The sequence below is a fragment of the Moschus berezovskii genome, chromosome 24 (assembly GCF_049115385.1).
Source record: "Moschus berezovskii isolate FMDL1 chromosome 24, NW_MosBer_1.0, whole genome shotgun sequence".
In the NCBI taxonomy this organism is placed as follows: domain Eukaryota; kingdom Metazoa; phylum Chordata; class Mammalia; order Artiodactyla; family Moschidae; genus Moschus; species Moschus berezovskii.
In genome coordinates, this window is record NC_142483.1 from 56,785,476 (window position 1) to 56,797,490 (window position 12,015).

The window sequence follows — 12,015 nt, forward strand, 5'->3', positions numbered from 1 at the left end:
TTTGTGTGAGAGAGAGACAGAGAGAGCGCGCCAGTTTAGAAGGTCTTTTTTAGTCTTTTTCTGTTGTTGTGTTTTAATTTTTGATTCAAGATAAGAAAACTAAGCTGTCTTATTTCGGCTTTAGTTTGCAGGCATGCCTGCGTACGGCCTTCCCAGGTGACACTAATGGTAAAGAACCCACCTGCCAATGCAGGAGATGTAAGAGAGCAGGTTCGATCCCTGAGTCGGGAAGATCCCCTGAAGGAGGGCACGACAACCCACTCCAGTATTGTGGAGAATCCCATGGACAGAGGAGCCTGGTGGGCTGCAGGCGTGGGGTTGCAAAGACTCAGACACAAGTGAAGCGACTTAGCACACAGCACATGCCTATGTGCATGGAGAGAGTGCTTTGTATACACTGAGGCTTGTTGGATGCTGGACAGCACTACAAGGTGATTTCTGTGGATGAGAAATGCTTTGGGAATTGGCGGGTGGGGGCAAGGGGTGGGTCTGGGAAGCAGGGAAGGAGAGACAGAGAAGGACTGGGACACACCTGCTCTCAGCACTTGCTGCAGCAGCATCAGTGCTGTGAGCAGGGAGCCTGCATGCCTATAAAAGGAATTCCTGTGTAAATACCTCGAGGCCCTGTGACAAACAGTGAAATTTGTTTAGAGTAAACAACCTGTAATCCAAAAATGGAAAAAAAAAAGAAAATCTAGTACAGGAGTCCTTATCACTTCTGGGAAACAATGTTTGTGGTCTGACTAAGAGATGAGCAGATTTGAGGACAGACACATGGAGAAGGGTGGGTCCATTCTCCAGATGGAATTTCTGGCCTTGAAGGCTAACTACCGCCCAAAGCCAGTCTTCTCTTCCAGGCAGATTGTATCATTGCTCTAAATATTTTATGTCCTTCTGCCTTAGTTTGGATTCCCAGAAGGCGACCCTGGAACAAAGATTCAAGTGCAAGTAATTTGTATGGGAAGTAATCACAGGAAAAACAAACTTGGGAAGGAAAAGCAAGATAGAAACAGGACAGAAGCCAGCAAGGGGGATGTTATAAAGCAGGTTACCACAGAGGGCAGCTGAGGGATGAGGGAGCTGGAATGTTCACTGGTGGAAGACTTCCTGGGCCTGGGGGGCAGTGGGAGGAGGCATGGATTTCCTGGCATTATGGCCCTGTTCTAAACATGGACGGGAACACTCCATGCTGGCAGCTGCATGTGAGGCCGATTTGCACCAAAATAGTTGGGCCAAGGGAATACTCGTGGGGTGGCTCGCTTCATCTGCCTTGCCCACCATGGGAAAGGCATGCATATCCTACCCCGACTTCAAGCTTGAACATGTAATGCATCATCTTCTCTACAGGAGGATTATGTTGCTCTGTGCCACTGCCATGAAAATTTGGCCAACAGAATTTGAGCAGAAATAATGTGTTCAACTTTGTAACAGAAGCTTTAAGAGCCATCACCTTCTCTTTTTTCTATTACCTTGTACCCAGCAACATCGGGGAGAAGTGCTCACTTAATCTCAGTCTTGAGATGTAGAAAATATGTTGCTGAATCTCAGCAAGGTGAGAATGAAAAAGAATTTAAATTTGTGGTTAAAAGCCTCAGGATCTTTGAGGTTGTTTATTACAGAAACACAGCCAGCCCATCCCAACAAGTACCCGTGTCTAAAAGTAAGTAAGAGGGAAAAACAAACAATCTATGTGCATCAACTCTGGGTCTGGCAAGGAAAGTTATGAAACCACTAAGATGCCATCTCATTTATGCTGTCGTGAAACATTTGATCTAATTCTCACCACTAACTTGGAAGAAAATGAGCTCAATGAGCTTGTGGTCTTAGGAGTTGCAAACAGAATACTAGTAGCCTGACTTGGTTCTCCTGGCTGAATTTCACATTACAGAGGTGAACTCAGAAAAATCATTGGCCTGTCTTCCAGAAGGGAAGGGAAAAGAGAAAGTCCAGAAATGCAGGTACTTGCATGCTGAAAAACCTGGCTTTATAATGACAGAAAGGTAGGGGGACTCTGGTTCCTCAATGGTGTCCTGAAGCCACTGTTACTTCCTAATGCCCTGACTAATTCAGTTACTCTACACAGAAAAGAAAAGCAAACTGAAGCCGCTAGAATTTCTGGTCTATTATCAATATCTGAATTCAGTTTTATAGTCAAAAGGCTCAGAGTATAATCAAAAGGCTCAGAGCAGTGCTTGTCCCAGGGAGCTTGGGAGACTCGGGGGATCCCGGGCTGGGTTTGGTCACTGTGCAGTCACCCCACAGGACCTAGCTTTGGGTACTGCACCGGGGCGAGAGGGGAGGAGCTTGTGCCCGAGGATCGTGAGTGGAGGAGCTTGTGTAAAAGGATAGTGGGTGCAGAAGCAGGCGCATAACTGTTGTGGGTGAAGGCGCTTGGGCACAGCGTTATGGGTAGAGGCGCTGGAGCAGGAAGCTGTGGGCTTAGCAGCTCAGGTCCTGACACGCCCGCCCTTCACTGCCTGAGCGTCACAGTCAGGCTCTGGCAGAGGAGGTGTAAACTGTCTGCAGTCACCGTGGAAGCTCCTTGAGGGCTAAGGGGTCATGCCCCTCATTGTTTTTACAGAAGTCTCCCTCCTAGGTACTTGTGGCAAAACATGAGCCAGGAGCTCCCTCTTGTCATTTTCCAGCCTTTCCTCCTGGTCTCCCCCTGTGGATGGAGTTATCTTGAATATGTTCCTGCAGAATTTTGGTTGACTGCCTGGAACCCCGGCGGGGGAAAACTTGGGGACAATTAGCTTCACGTTCTTGACAAACAAAGGGATGCTTGTTTAGCAAACAGATGGGCTGATCCAGGGCAGGTTTTTTTTTTTTTTTTTAATTGATCCTGGTCTTTACCTTTCGTAAGCATAGCCTGCAGCCACTGGGCTGCCAGGACTGTAAAAACCTCAACACGATTGTCCAAACGTAAAGTAGCCCTCCTTTCCCAGGGCCCATTAATCATTTGCCAAAAATGGCCATGTTTAGGTGGTAAAGAAAATCTCAGTAATTTCCAGAAGGCAGATATTATAAAATCAATCTTGCCTGGCTATTCAGTAGACACACTTTAAAACGTTTGAATTCAATTTTCACAACAAGTAAATGTCATGGAAAAAAAAAAGCAGGATACTTCTCTAGATGAAAAAGACTTGAGTCCCTTAAAATATAAAATGTTGCTTTTGTGTAGATTCTGATTCAAACAAACCAACTCTAAAAAATATTATTGTAACAGTTGGGTCCGGGACTTCCCTGGCGGTGCAGTCATTAAGAATGTGCTCCCAGTACAGGGGTATGGGTTTAATCGCTGGTCAGGGAACTAAGATGCCACATGACACAGGGTTGGCCAAAAGGAAAAAAAAACAGTTGGATTCAATAAATGATGGACTTATTTAACTTATATGCAGAGTACATTATGAGGAACGCTGGGCTAGAAGAAGCACAAGATGGAATGAAGATTGCGGGGAGATATATCAATAACCTCAGATATGCAGATGACACCAGCCTTATGGCAGAAAGTGAAGAGGAACTCAAAAGCCTCTTGATGAAAGTGAAAGAGGAGAGTGAAAAGGTTGGCTTGAAGCTCAAGATTCAGAAAACAAAGATCATGGCATCTGCTCCCATCACTTCATGGGAAATAGATGGGGAAACAGTGGAAACAGTGTCAGACTTTATTTTTTTGGGCTCCAAAATCACTGCAGATGGTGACTGCAGCCATGAAATTAAAAGACGCTTACTCCTTGGAAGGAAAGTTATGACCAACCTAGATAGCATATTAAAAAGCAGAGACATTACTTTGCCAACCAAGGTCCGTCTAGTCAAGGCTATGGTTTTTCCCGTGGTCATGTATGGATGTGAGAGTTGGACTGTGAAGAAAGCTGATCGCCGAAGAATTGATGCTTTTGAACTGTGGTGCTGGAGAAGACTCTTGAGAGTCCCTTGGACTGCAAGGAGATCCAACCAGTCCATTCTAAAGGAGATCAATCCTGGGTGTTCATTGGAATGACTGATGCTGAAGCTGAAACTGCAATAGTTTGGCCACCTCATGCGACGGGTTGACTCACTGGAAAAGACCCTGATGCTGGGAGGGATTGGGGGTGGGAGGAGAAGGGGATGACAGAGGATGAGATGGCTGGATGGCATCACCGACTCTGTGGACATGAGTTTGAGTGAACTCCGGGAGTTGGTGATGGACAGGGAGGCCTGGCGTGCTGTGATCCATGGGGTCGCAAAGAGTCGGACACGACTGAGCCACTGAACGGAACTGAACTGAAGTATTAGATGACACCAGGGAATTACCGATTTTGTTGGGGTGATCACGGCACTGTTTCTTCTGTAACTGAAATGTTCCTAATGAAAGAAAGCTGACTGAGTGACAGTGTCCGGCCACTGCAGTCAGCCTGCGGGCCCTGTCGTGACTCTGGTGCCCCTGTAGCCGTCAGGACAGTGGCCCCAGCCCGCGTGCTGTGCTTGCAATTCCTCAAACACACGCCTCTCGTTCAGCACTCGGCGCCTCTCAGAGGTTGTGGCCTGTGGCCCTTCAACAGTTCTGCCAGCAGTGCACTCCTGGAAGACCCAGCTCATTGTCGCCTTCCTGTATTCCTTCCCCAGCCGGTGTGGCGTGCACATCCCTGTGTGACCACTTTATGACACCCGCTTCATTAGATTGCATTTATTCTTGGAGCATCTGTTTTGCCCCACTGAGCCCCGCATACCACCCCCCACCTCAGGCTGTCACCCCAGTCTGCCCATTTCCTTCAAAATAGAGTCATCTCCGTTGTCTTACCTTCGCCTACCGCATGGTCTATTTTATTTTTTTCAAAGAATGAAGCACAGTTGATTTACAATGCTGTGTTTGTTTCAAGTGTATAGATAGCAACGTGATTCAGTTATGCATGTATATTTATATACATACTCTTTTCCATTATGGTTTATTACAGGATATTGAATCTAGTTCCCTGTGTTATACACTAGGACCTTGTTGTTTACCTCTTTTATGTATAGTAGTTATATCTGCTAATCCCAAACACCTCAGCTATCCCTCCTCACGCCGTCCCCCTTTGGTAACCAGAAGTTTGCTCTCTATGCCTGTGAGTCTATTTCTATTTCATAAACAAGTTCATTTGTGTCGTATTGTAGATTCCACATATAAGTCTTAGCATATAATATTTGACTTTCTCTGTCTGACTTTATTTACTTAGTAGGATAGTCTCTGGGTCCATCCATGTTGTTGCAGATGGCATTGTCTGATGGTTTTTACGGCTGAGTAATGTTCCGTCTTATGTATGTACCACAAGTTCTTTATTCATTCATCTGTCAATGGGCATTCAGGTTGCTTCCAGGCCTTGGCTATTGTTAACAGTGCTCCTGTGACCATTGGAGTGCTTTTCAAATTAGAGTTTTTGAATTTCTTTATGAATTAGAGTTTTTTCTGGATGTACACCCAGGAGTGGGATTGCTCGGTCATATTGTAGCTCTATTTTTAGTTTTTGTAAGGACCTTCCATATGGTTCTCCATAGTGGCTACACTAATTTACAGTCCCAGCAACAGTGTAGGAGGTTTCCCCTATCTCCAGACCCTCTCCAGCATTTGTTATTGGTAGACTTTTTGATGATGGCCATTCTGACTGGTGTGAGTTGATACTTCATTGTAGTTTTTTGATACTGCTTCCCCACCCACCTATCTGGTGCACTTAATGTGGTCTCCAGATTTCCTAATCTCACTTGACTCTGCATAGCATTTGAAAGTATTTTCATTCATGCTTTTTTGATTATCTCTGGGTTCATTTTTTAAATAACAGTGTCACTTTGACATGTCTCAACATAGCTTTCTCCGCAGATGATGAAACAAAGGCTTGTAAGCCAGGAATTCGTTTTTGAAAGTGATTTCTGTCTAAACATGAGTTCAGAGGGAGTTGGAACAGTAAAGCAGAGAACGAAAACAAGCTGATTTTATTGGTATTACCCTGGACTGAGAATATCACCACTATGGCCACCAGATTCTATCTTGCTAGGAACTGTATAGGGAGCTACGAAGACGCACTTGGGAATGTTCCTCCTGAGGTTCAGTAGAGGGGCGGCTTCACCCATTGCTTCCCATCCCCCACTGGTCAAGGCTGTTAAAAGCGTTTCACTCCCCCATTTGTGTGAGTGGGGGAAGAGTCCAGGGGGTCCCTGCAGGTGCCCTTCCTGCTGATGACAGCAAATCCTTTTAGCAAAACCCCCATTCATTTGGTACAGCTGCGATGAGATGCTTTCAGATTATGTGTGAGCTCAGCTGGATGCACCTGCAAAAATGGCAAGATTAAGAAAGGAGGGGACTTCCCTGGTGGTCAGTGGTTAAGACTCCGCTTTCCAATGCAGGGGCCGCAGGTTTGGTCCCTAGTCAGGGAACTAAGGTCACACGTTGCTGAAGGGTGCGGCCAAAAATTAAATTAGTAAAACTGAGAGAATTATGACTTTAAAAAAAGAGAGGAAAAGGGGGCCTGTAGGATATGAAATAGGGCACAGGAGATGCTCAGTGCTCCATTTTCTTCCTGGGTCCTTCTGCTCTACCAGTCACTTAAATATGGTGTTTCCCAAGGCTGGTCCTCAGCCATCTTCATTTATTCATTTGGGAAATTTTTCTTGAATACCTATTCTTTTCCAGGCACTTGGGATTCAACCATAAACCACAGAAAGAGACTTTTTGCCCTTATGGGTTTAACATTATATGTTATGTAATAAATAAGTAATTTAACTAGTATATTAGAACTGTTATTGAAAAACAAGAGAATATAAAAGAAATCAGGGGTTCTGGGGATGCGGTGATTTTGCCAGGGTAGACTGCAAGAAGGACATGATATCTGAGCAAAGGCTTAAAGGAGGTTAGCGCTTCGAACTCGTGTCTCTGGTGTCTCCTGCATCGGCAGGCAGGCTCTTTACCAGCTGAGCCATCCGGGAAGCCCGATGCTCAGCAACACAGAAACCTGGAGGAAGAGCTTTCCTGAGGAGTTCAGAGGCCCTGGGCAGTGGCATGACCAGTGTGTTTGCAGAACAGTGAGGAGGCCAGGGTGGCTGGAGCTGACGGGGCAGCCCAGCGGGTACCTAGAGACCAGGACAGGTTCTGAAGCAGAGGAGCCTGCTAAGCCACACGTGCACTCCTGATGCACACAAGTTTTGAGAACGTGGAGGTTGCTGTTTCAGGCCAGGAAGTTTGGGGGACATGTGATATACAGCGATAGATAACTGACAGGTAACAATAGATAACTAATACGGTGGATATTCTTAATCCAGAGAAGATCATGGCTTCAATCAGGGAATATCACTGGAGGTATGAAAAGTGGTCAGCTGCAGCCTCGAGAAGAGTCAGGAGGATGTGAGATGCAGGAAAAAGAAAGGCCAGGGGGATGTGCACAGAGTCCTGGTGGCATCAGTGACATGCTGTCAGGCACGCAGTTCCCTGCTGTCTTGAAGGAGTGTGCTTGGAGCCGGAAGCAGCTAGATGAACTCTGAGGGAAGGACGTGCTCCCTTGTTCCTCTCCCTTCTACAGGGCAGGAGTGAGCACAGCCTTGCTAGTGGGGACAAACAGCTCTTGGACGCATCAGGCAGCCTGAGCCTAGGATGGCGATGCCTGCTGAAACTCGCCAGCTGCCAACTCCTGACAATGTGAAGGGGAGCTTCGTTTGGGTGCAATCCCTCTTGCACTAAGAAAGCAGAACAGAAGAGACTATTTTTAAGATGAAAGAAATGACAACAGGTTCTTATGTCAATGAGAATGAGCCTGGAGAAAGGGAAAATCCGATGAGAAAGGGGAGAACTGTTGGAATGAAGTCTGTGGTGACGCAGCCCTGGGGATGGGATGTGGCTCCCAACATTGCTTAACCTAGGCGCACACCATGTTCCCTCATCCTTGGTCTTCATGTTCTCCTGGTACAGGAGCCGTAAAGCTGAACCAAGAATATCCGTCAGACCATGGCGTGCAGGAGAGCACCCACTTTGACCAGAAAGAGTCGCTGTTTAGAAGGCTTACGCTCCAGCCAGTTTTCAAAAGGTCGGGAATATGTCCCCAGCATTGCCAGGTCACCTAAGTTTCAAAACAAGCCTGTACCTCTAAGTGTATATGAGAGCTCCCAATTGTTTGATGCCCACAACTAATTCAGAATTAAATATTTAAAAGCAATCCACAGGGCAGAGCACATTAGCATCTTGAATGGAATGGTGGTCCATGCCAGGCTCCCTATTTTAATCAATCTCTCCTCCACACAGTGCCTGGAGTGAGCTTTTAAAATTCAGGTGTGATTGCCTCAGTTCAGTTCAGTTCAGTCACTCAGTCGTGTCTGACTCTTTGTGACCCCATGGACTGCAGCACGCCAGGCCTCCCTGTCCATCACCAACTCCTGGAGCTTGCTCAAACTCATGTCCATCGAGTTGGTGATGCCATCCAACCATCTCATTCTCTGTTGACCCCTTCTCCTCCTGCCTTCAATCTTTCCCAGCATCAGGGTTTTTTCCAATGAGTCAGTTCTTTGCAAAAGGTGGCCAAAGTATTGGAGTTTCAGCCTCAACATCAGTCCTTCCAATAAATGTTCAGGACTGGATTGCTGTTAAGATGGACTGGTTAGATCTCCTTGCAGTGCAAGGGACTCTCAAGAGTCTTCTCCAGCACCCTGTGGTGGAGAAGCATCAATTCTTTGGTGCTCAGCTTTCTTTATAGTCCAACTCTCACATCCATACATGACTACTAGAAAAACCATAGCTTTGACTATATGGACCTTTGTTGGCAGAGTAATATCTCTGCTTTTTAACATGCTGTCTAGATTGGTCATAACTTTTCTTCCAAGAAGCAAGTGTCTTTTAATTTCATTGCTGAAGTCACCATCTTCAGTGCTTTTGGAACCCCAAAAATAAAGTCTCTCACTGTTTTTATTGTTTCCCCATCTATTTGCCATGAAGTGATGGGACCGGATGCCATGATCTTAGTTTTCTGATTGTTGAGCTTTAAGCCAAATTTTTTCACTCTCTTCTATCACTTTCATCAAGAGGTTCTTTAGTTCTTCTTCACTTTCTGCCATAAGGGTGGTGTTATCTGCATATCTGAGGTTATTGATATTTATCCTGGCAATCTTGATTCCAGCCTGTGCTTCTTCCAGCCCAGCATTTCTCATGATGTACTCTGCATATAAGTTAAATAAACAGGGTGACAATATACAACCTTGACAGACTTCTTTTCCTATTTGGAACCAGTCTGTTGTTCCATGTCCAGTTCTAACTGTTGCTTCCTGACCTGCATACAGGTTTCTCAAGAGGCAGGTCAGGTGGTCTGGTATTCCCATCTCTTTTGAGAATTTTCCACAGTTTATTGTGATCCACACAGTCAAAGTCTTTGGCATAGTCAATAAAGCAGAAGTAAATGTTTCTCTGGAACTCTCTTGCTTTTTCAATGATCCAATGAATGTTAGCAATTTGATCTCTGGTTCCTCTGCCTTTTCTAAACCCATCTTGAACATTTGGAATTTCACAGTTCATGTACTATTGAAGCCTGGCTTAGAGAATTGCTTTGCTACTGTGTGAGATGATTGCAATTGTGCAGTAGTTTGAACATTGTTTGGCATTGCCTTTCTTTGGGATTGGAATGAAAACTGACCTTTTCCAATCCTGTGGCCACTGCTGAGTTTTCCAAATTTGCTGGCATATTGAGTGCAGCACTTTCACAGCATTGTCTTTTAGAATTTGAAATAGCTCAACTGGAATTCCATCACTTCCACTAGCTTTGTTTGTAGCAATGCTTTGTAAGGCCCACTTGACTTCACATTCCAGGATGTCTGGCTCTAGGAGAGTGATCACACTATCATAGTTATCTGGGTAACGATCTTTTTTGTACAGTTCTTCTGTGTATTCTTGCCATCTTTTCTTAATATCTTCTGCTTCTGTTAGGTCCATACCATTTCTGCCCTTTATTGTGCCCATCTTTGCATGAGATGTTCCCTTGGTATCTCTAGTTTTCTTGAAGAGATCTCTAATTGTTCCTATTCTATTGTTTTCCTCTATTTCTTTGCATTGGTCACCGAGGAAGGCTTTCTTATCTCTCCTTGCTATTCTTTGGAACTCTGCATTCAAATGGGTGTATCTTTCCTTTTCTTCTTTGCTTTTTGCTTCTCTTCTTTTCACAGCTATTTGTAAGGCCTCCCCAGGCAACCGTTTTGCCTCTTTGCATTTCTTTTTCTTGGGGATGGTCTTGATCACTGCCTTCTGTACAGTGTCACAAACCTCCATCCATAGTTCTTCAGGCACTCTGTCTATGAGATCTAATCCCTTGAATCTATTTGTCACTTCCACTCTATAATCGTAAGGAATTTGATTTAGATCATAACTGAATGGTCTAGTGGTTTTCCCTACTTTCTTCAATTTAAGTCTGAATTTGGCAATAAGGAGTTCATGATCTGAGTCAGAGTCTGCTCCCGGTCTTGATTTCTCACTATAGAGCTTCTCCATCTTTGGCTGCAAAGAATATAATCAATCTGATTTCAGTGTTGACCATCTAGTGATGTCCATGTGTAGAGTCTTGTCTTGTATTGTTGGAAGTGGGTGTTTGCTATGACCAGTGTGTCCTCTTGGCAAACTCTATTAGCCTTTGCCTTGCTTCATTTTGTATTCGAAGGGCCGAATTTGCCTGTTATTCCAGCTATCTCTTGATTTCCTACTTTTGCATTCCAGTCCCCTATAGTAAAAAGGACATCTTTTTTGGGTGTTAGTTCTAGAAGGTCTTGTAGGTCTTCGTAGGACCATTCAGTGTCAGCTTCTTCAGCATTACTGGTTGGGGCATAGACTTGGATTACTGTAATATTGAATGGTTTGCCTTGAAAACGAACTGAGATCATTCTGTTGTTTTTGAGATTGCACCCAGGTACTGAATTTCAGACTCTTTTGTTGACCATGATGGCTACTCCATTTCTTCTAAGGGATTCCTGCCCACAGTAGTAGATATAACGGTCATCTGAGTTAAATCCAGTCCATTTTAGTTCACTGATTCCTAGAATGTCAAAGTTCACTCTCGTCATCTCCTCTGACCACTTCAAATTCGCCTTGATTCATGGACCTAACAGTCCTTTACAGCACTGGATTTTACTTCCATCACCAGTCACATCCACATCTGGGTGGTGCTTTTGCTTTGGCTCGGTCTCTTCATTCTTTCTGGAGTTATTTCTCCACTCTTCTCCAGCAGCATATTGGGCACCTACTGACCTGGGGAGTTCACCTTTAAGTGTCCTCTCTTTTTGCATTTTCATACTGTTCATGGGGTTCTCAAGGCAAGTATACTAAAGTGGTTTGCCATTCCCTTCTCCAGTGGACCGCATGTTGTCAGAATTCTCCACTTGACCCGTCCATCTTGGGTGACCCTATGTGGCTTATAGTTTCATTGAGTTAGACAAGGCTGTGTTTCATATGATCAGTGACCGTGGTTTTCATTCTGTCTGCCCTCTGATGGAGAAGGATAAGAGGCTTATGATTGTCTCAGTCCCCTGCTAAAAATCCTCGAGTGACTTTCTCTTACGGGGTTGGTGAAGTTTTAGCTCTGCAAAGCACTCTCTGCTGCCTCTTGCCTGGGCTGACTTTCACAACCTCGCCTCTAGCCCTTCTCCTCCAATACTGGCCACTTCCAGCCCACGGGGCTTCTCCCTGTCCTCGGGAGGCCACCCTCATGCTTGCTTGTGGTTGTTGGGCCTGCAGCCTCCACTGCTTAGCAAGTTCTTTGCTTCCTCCTTTTCACTAACTCTGTGATTTCTACTAACTCTTTAGTTTTTTTCTTCATTTTCTGTATTTTCCAGGCTGCCTGTCCCATGCCCCACACCCCCATGCCACCTCAAGGCCAGGTCTTTGCTGTGAAGCCTCTGTGTGTGTTGTCAACAGCCCTTGCCTTTCCTCTAACAGCACTGAGAACTCTCTGCCACGTTGTCTTCTTTGTAAATCCCCTAGAGGTCACTACATTTGGGGCTGGGGCAATTTGCACATGTGCCCTGAGTCCAGCTTGGTGACCCCTGTGT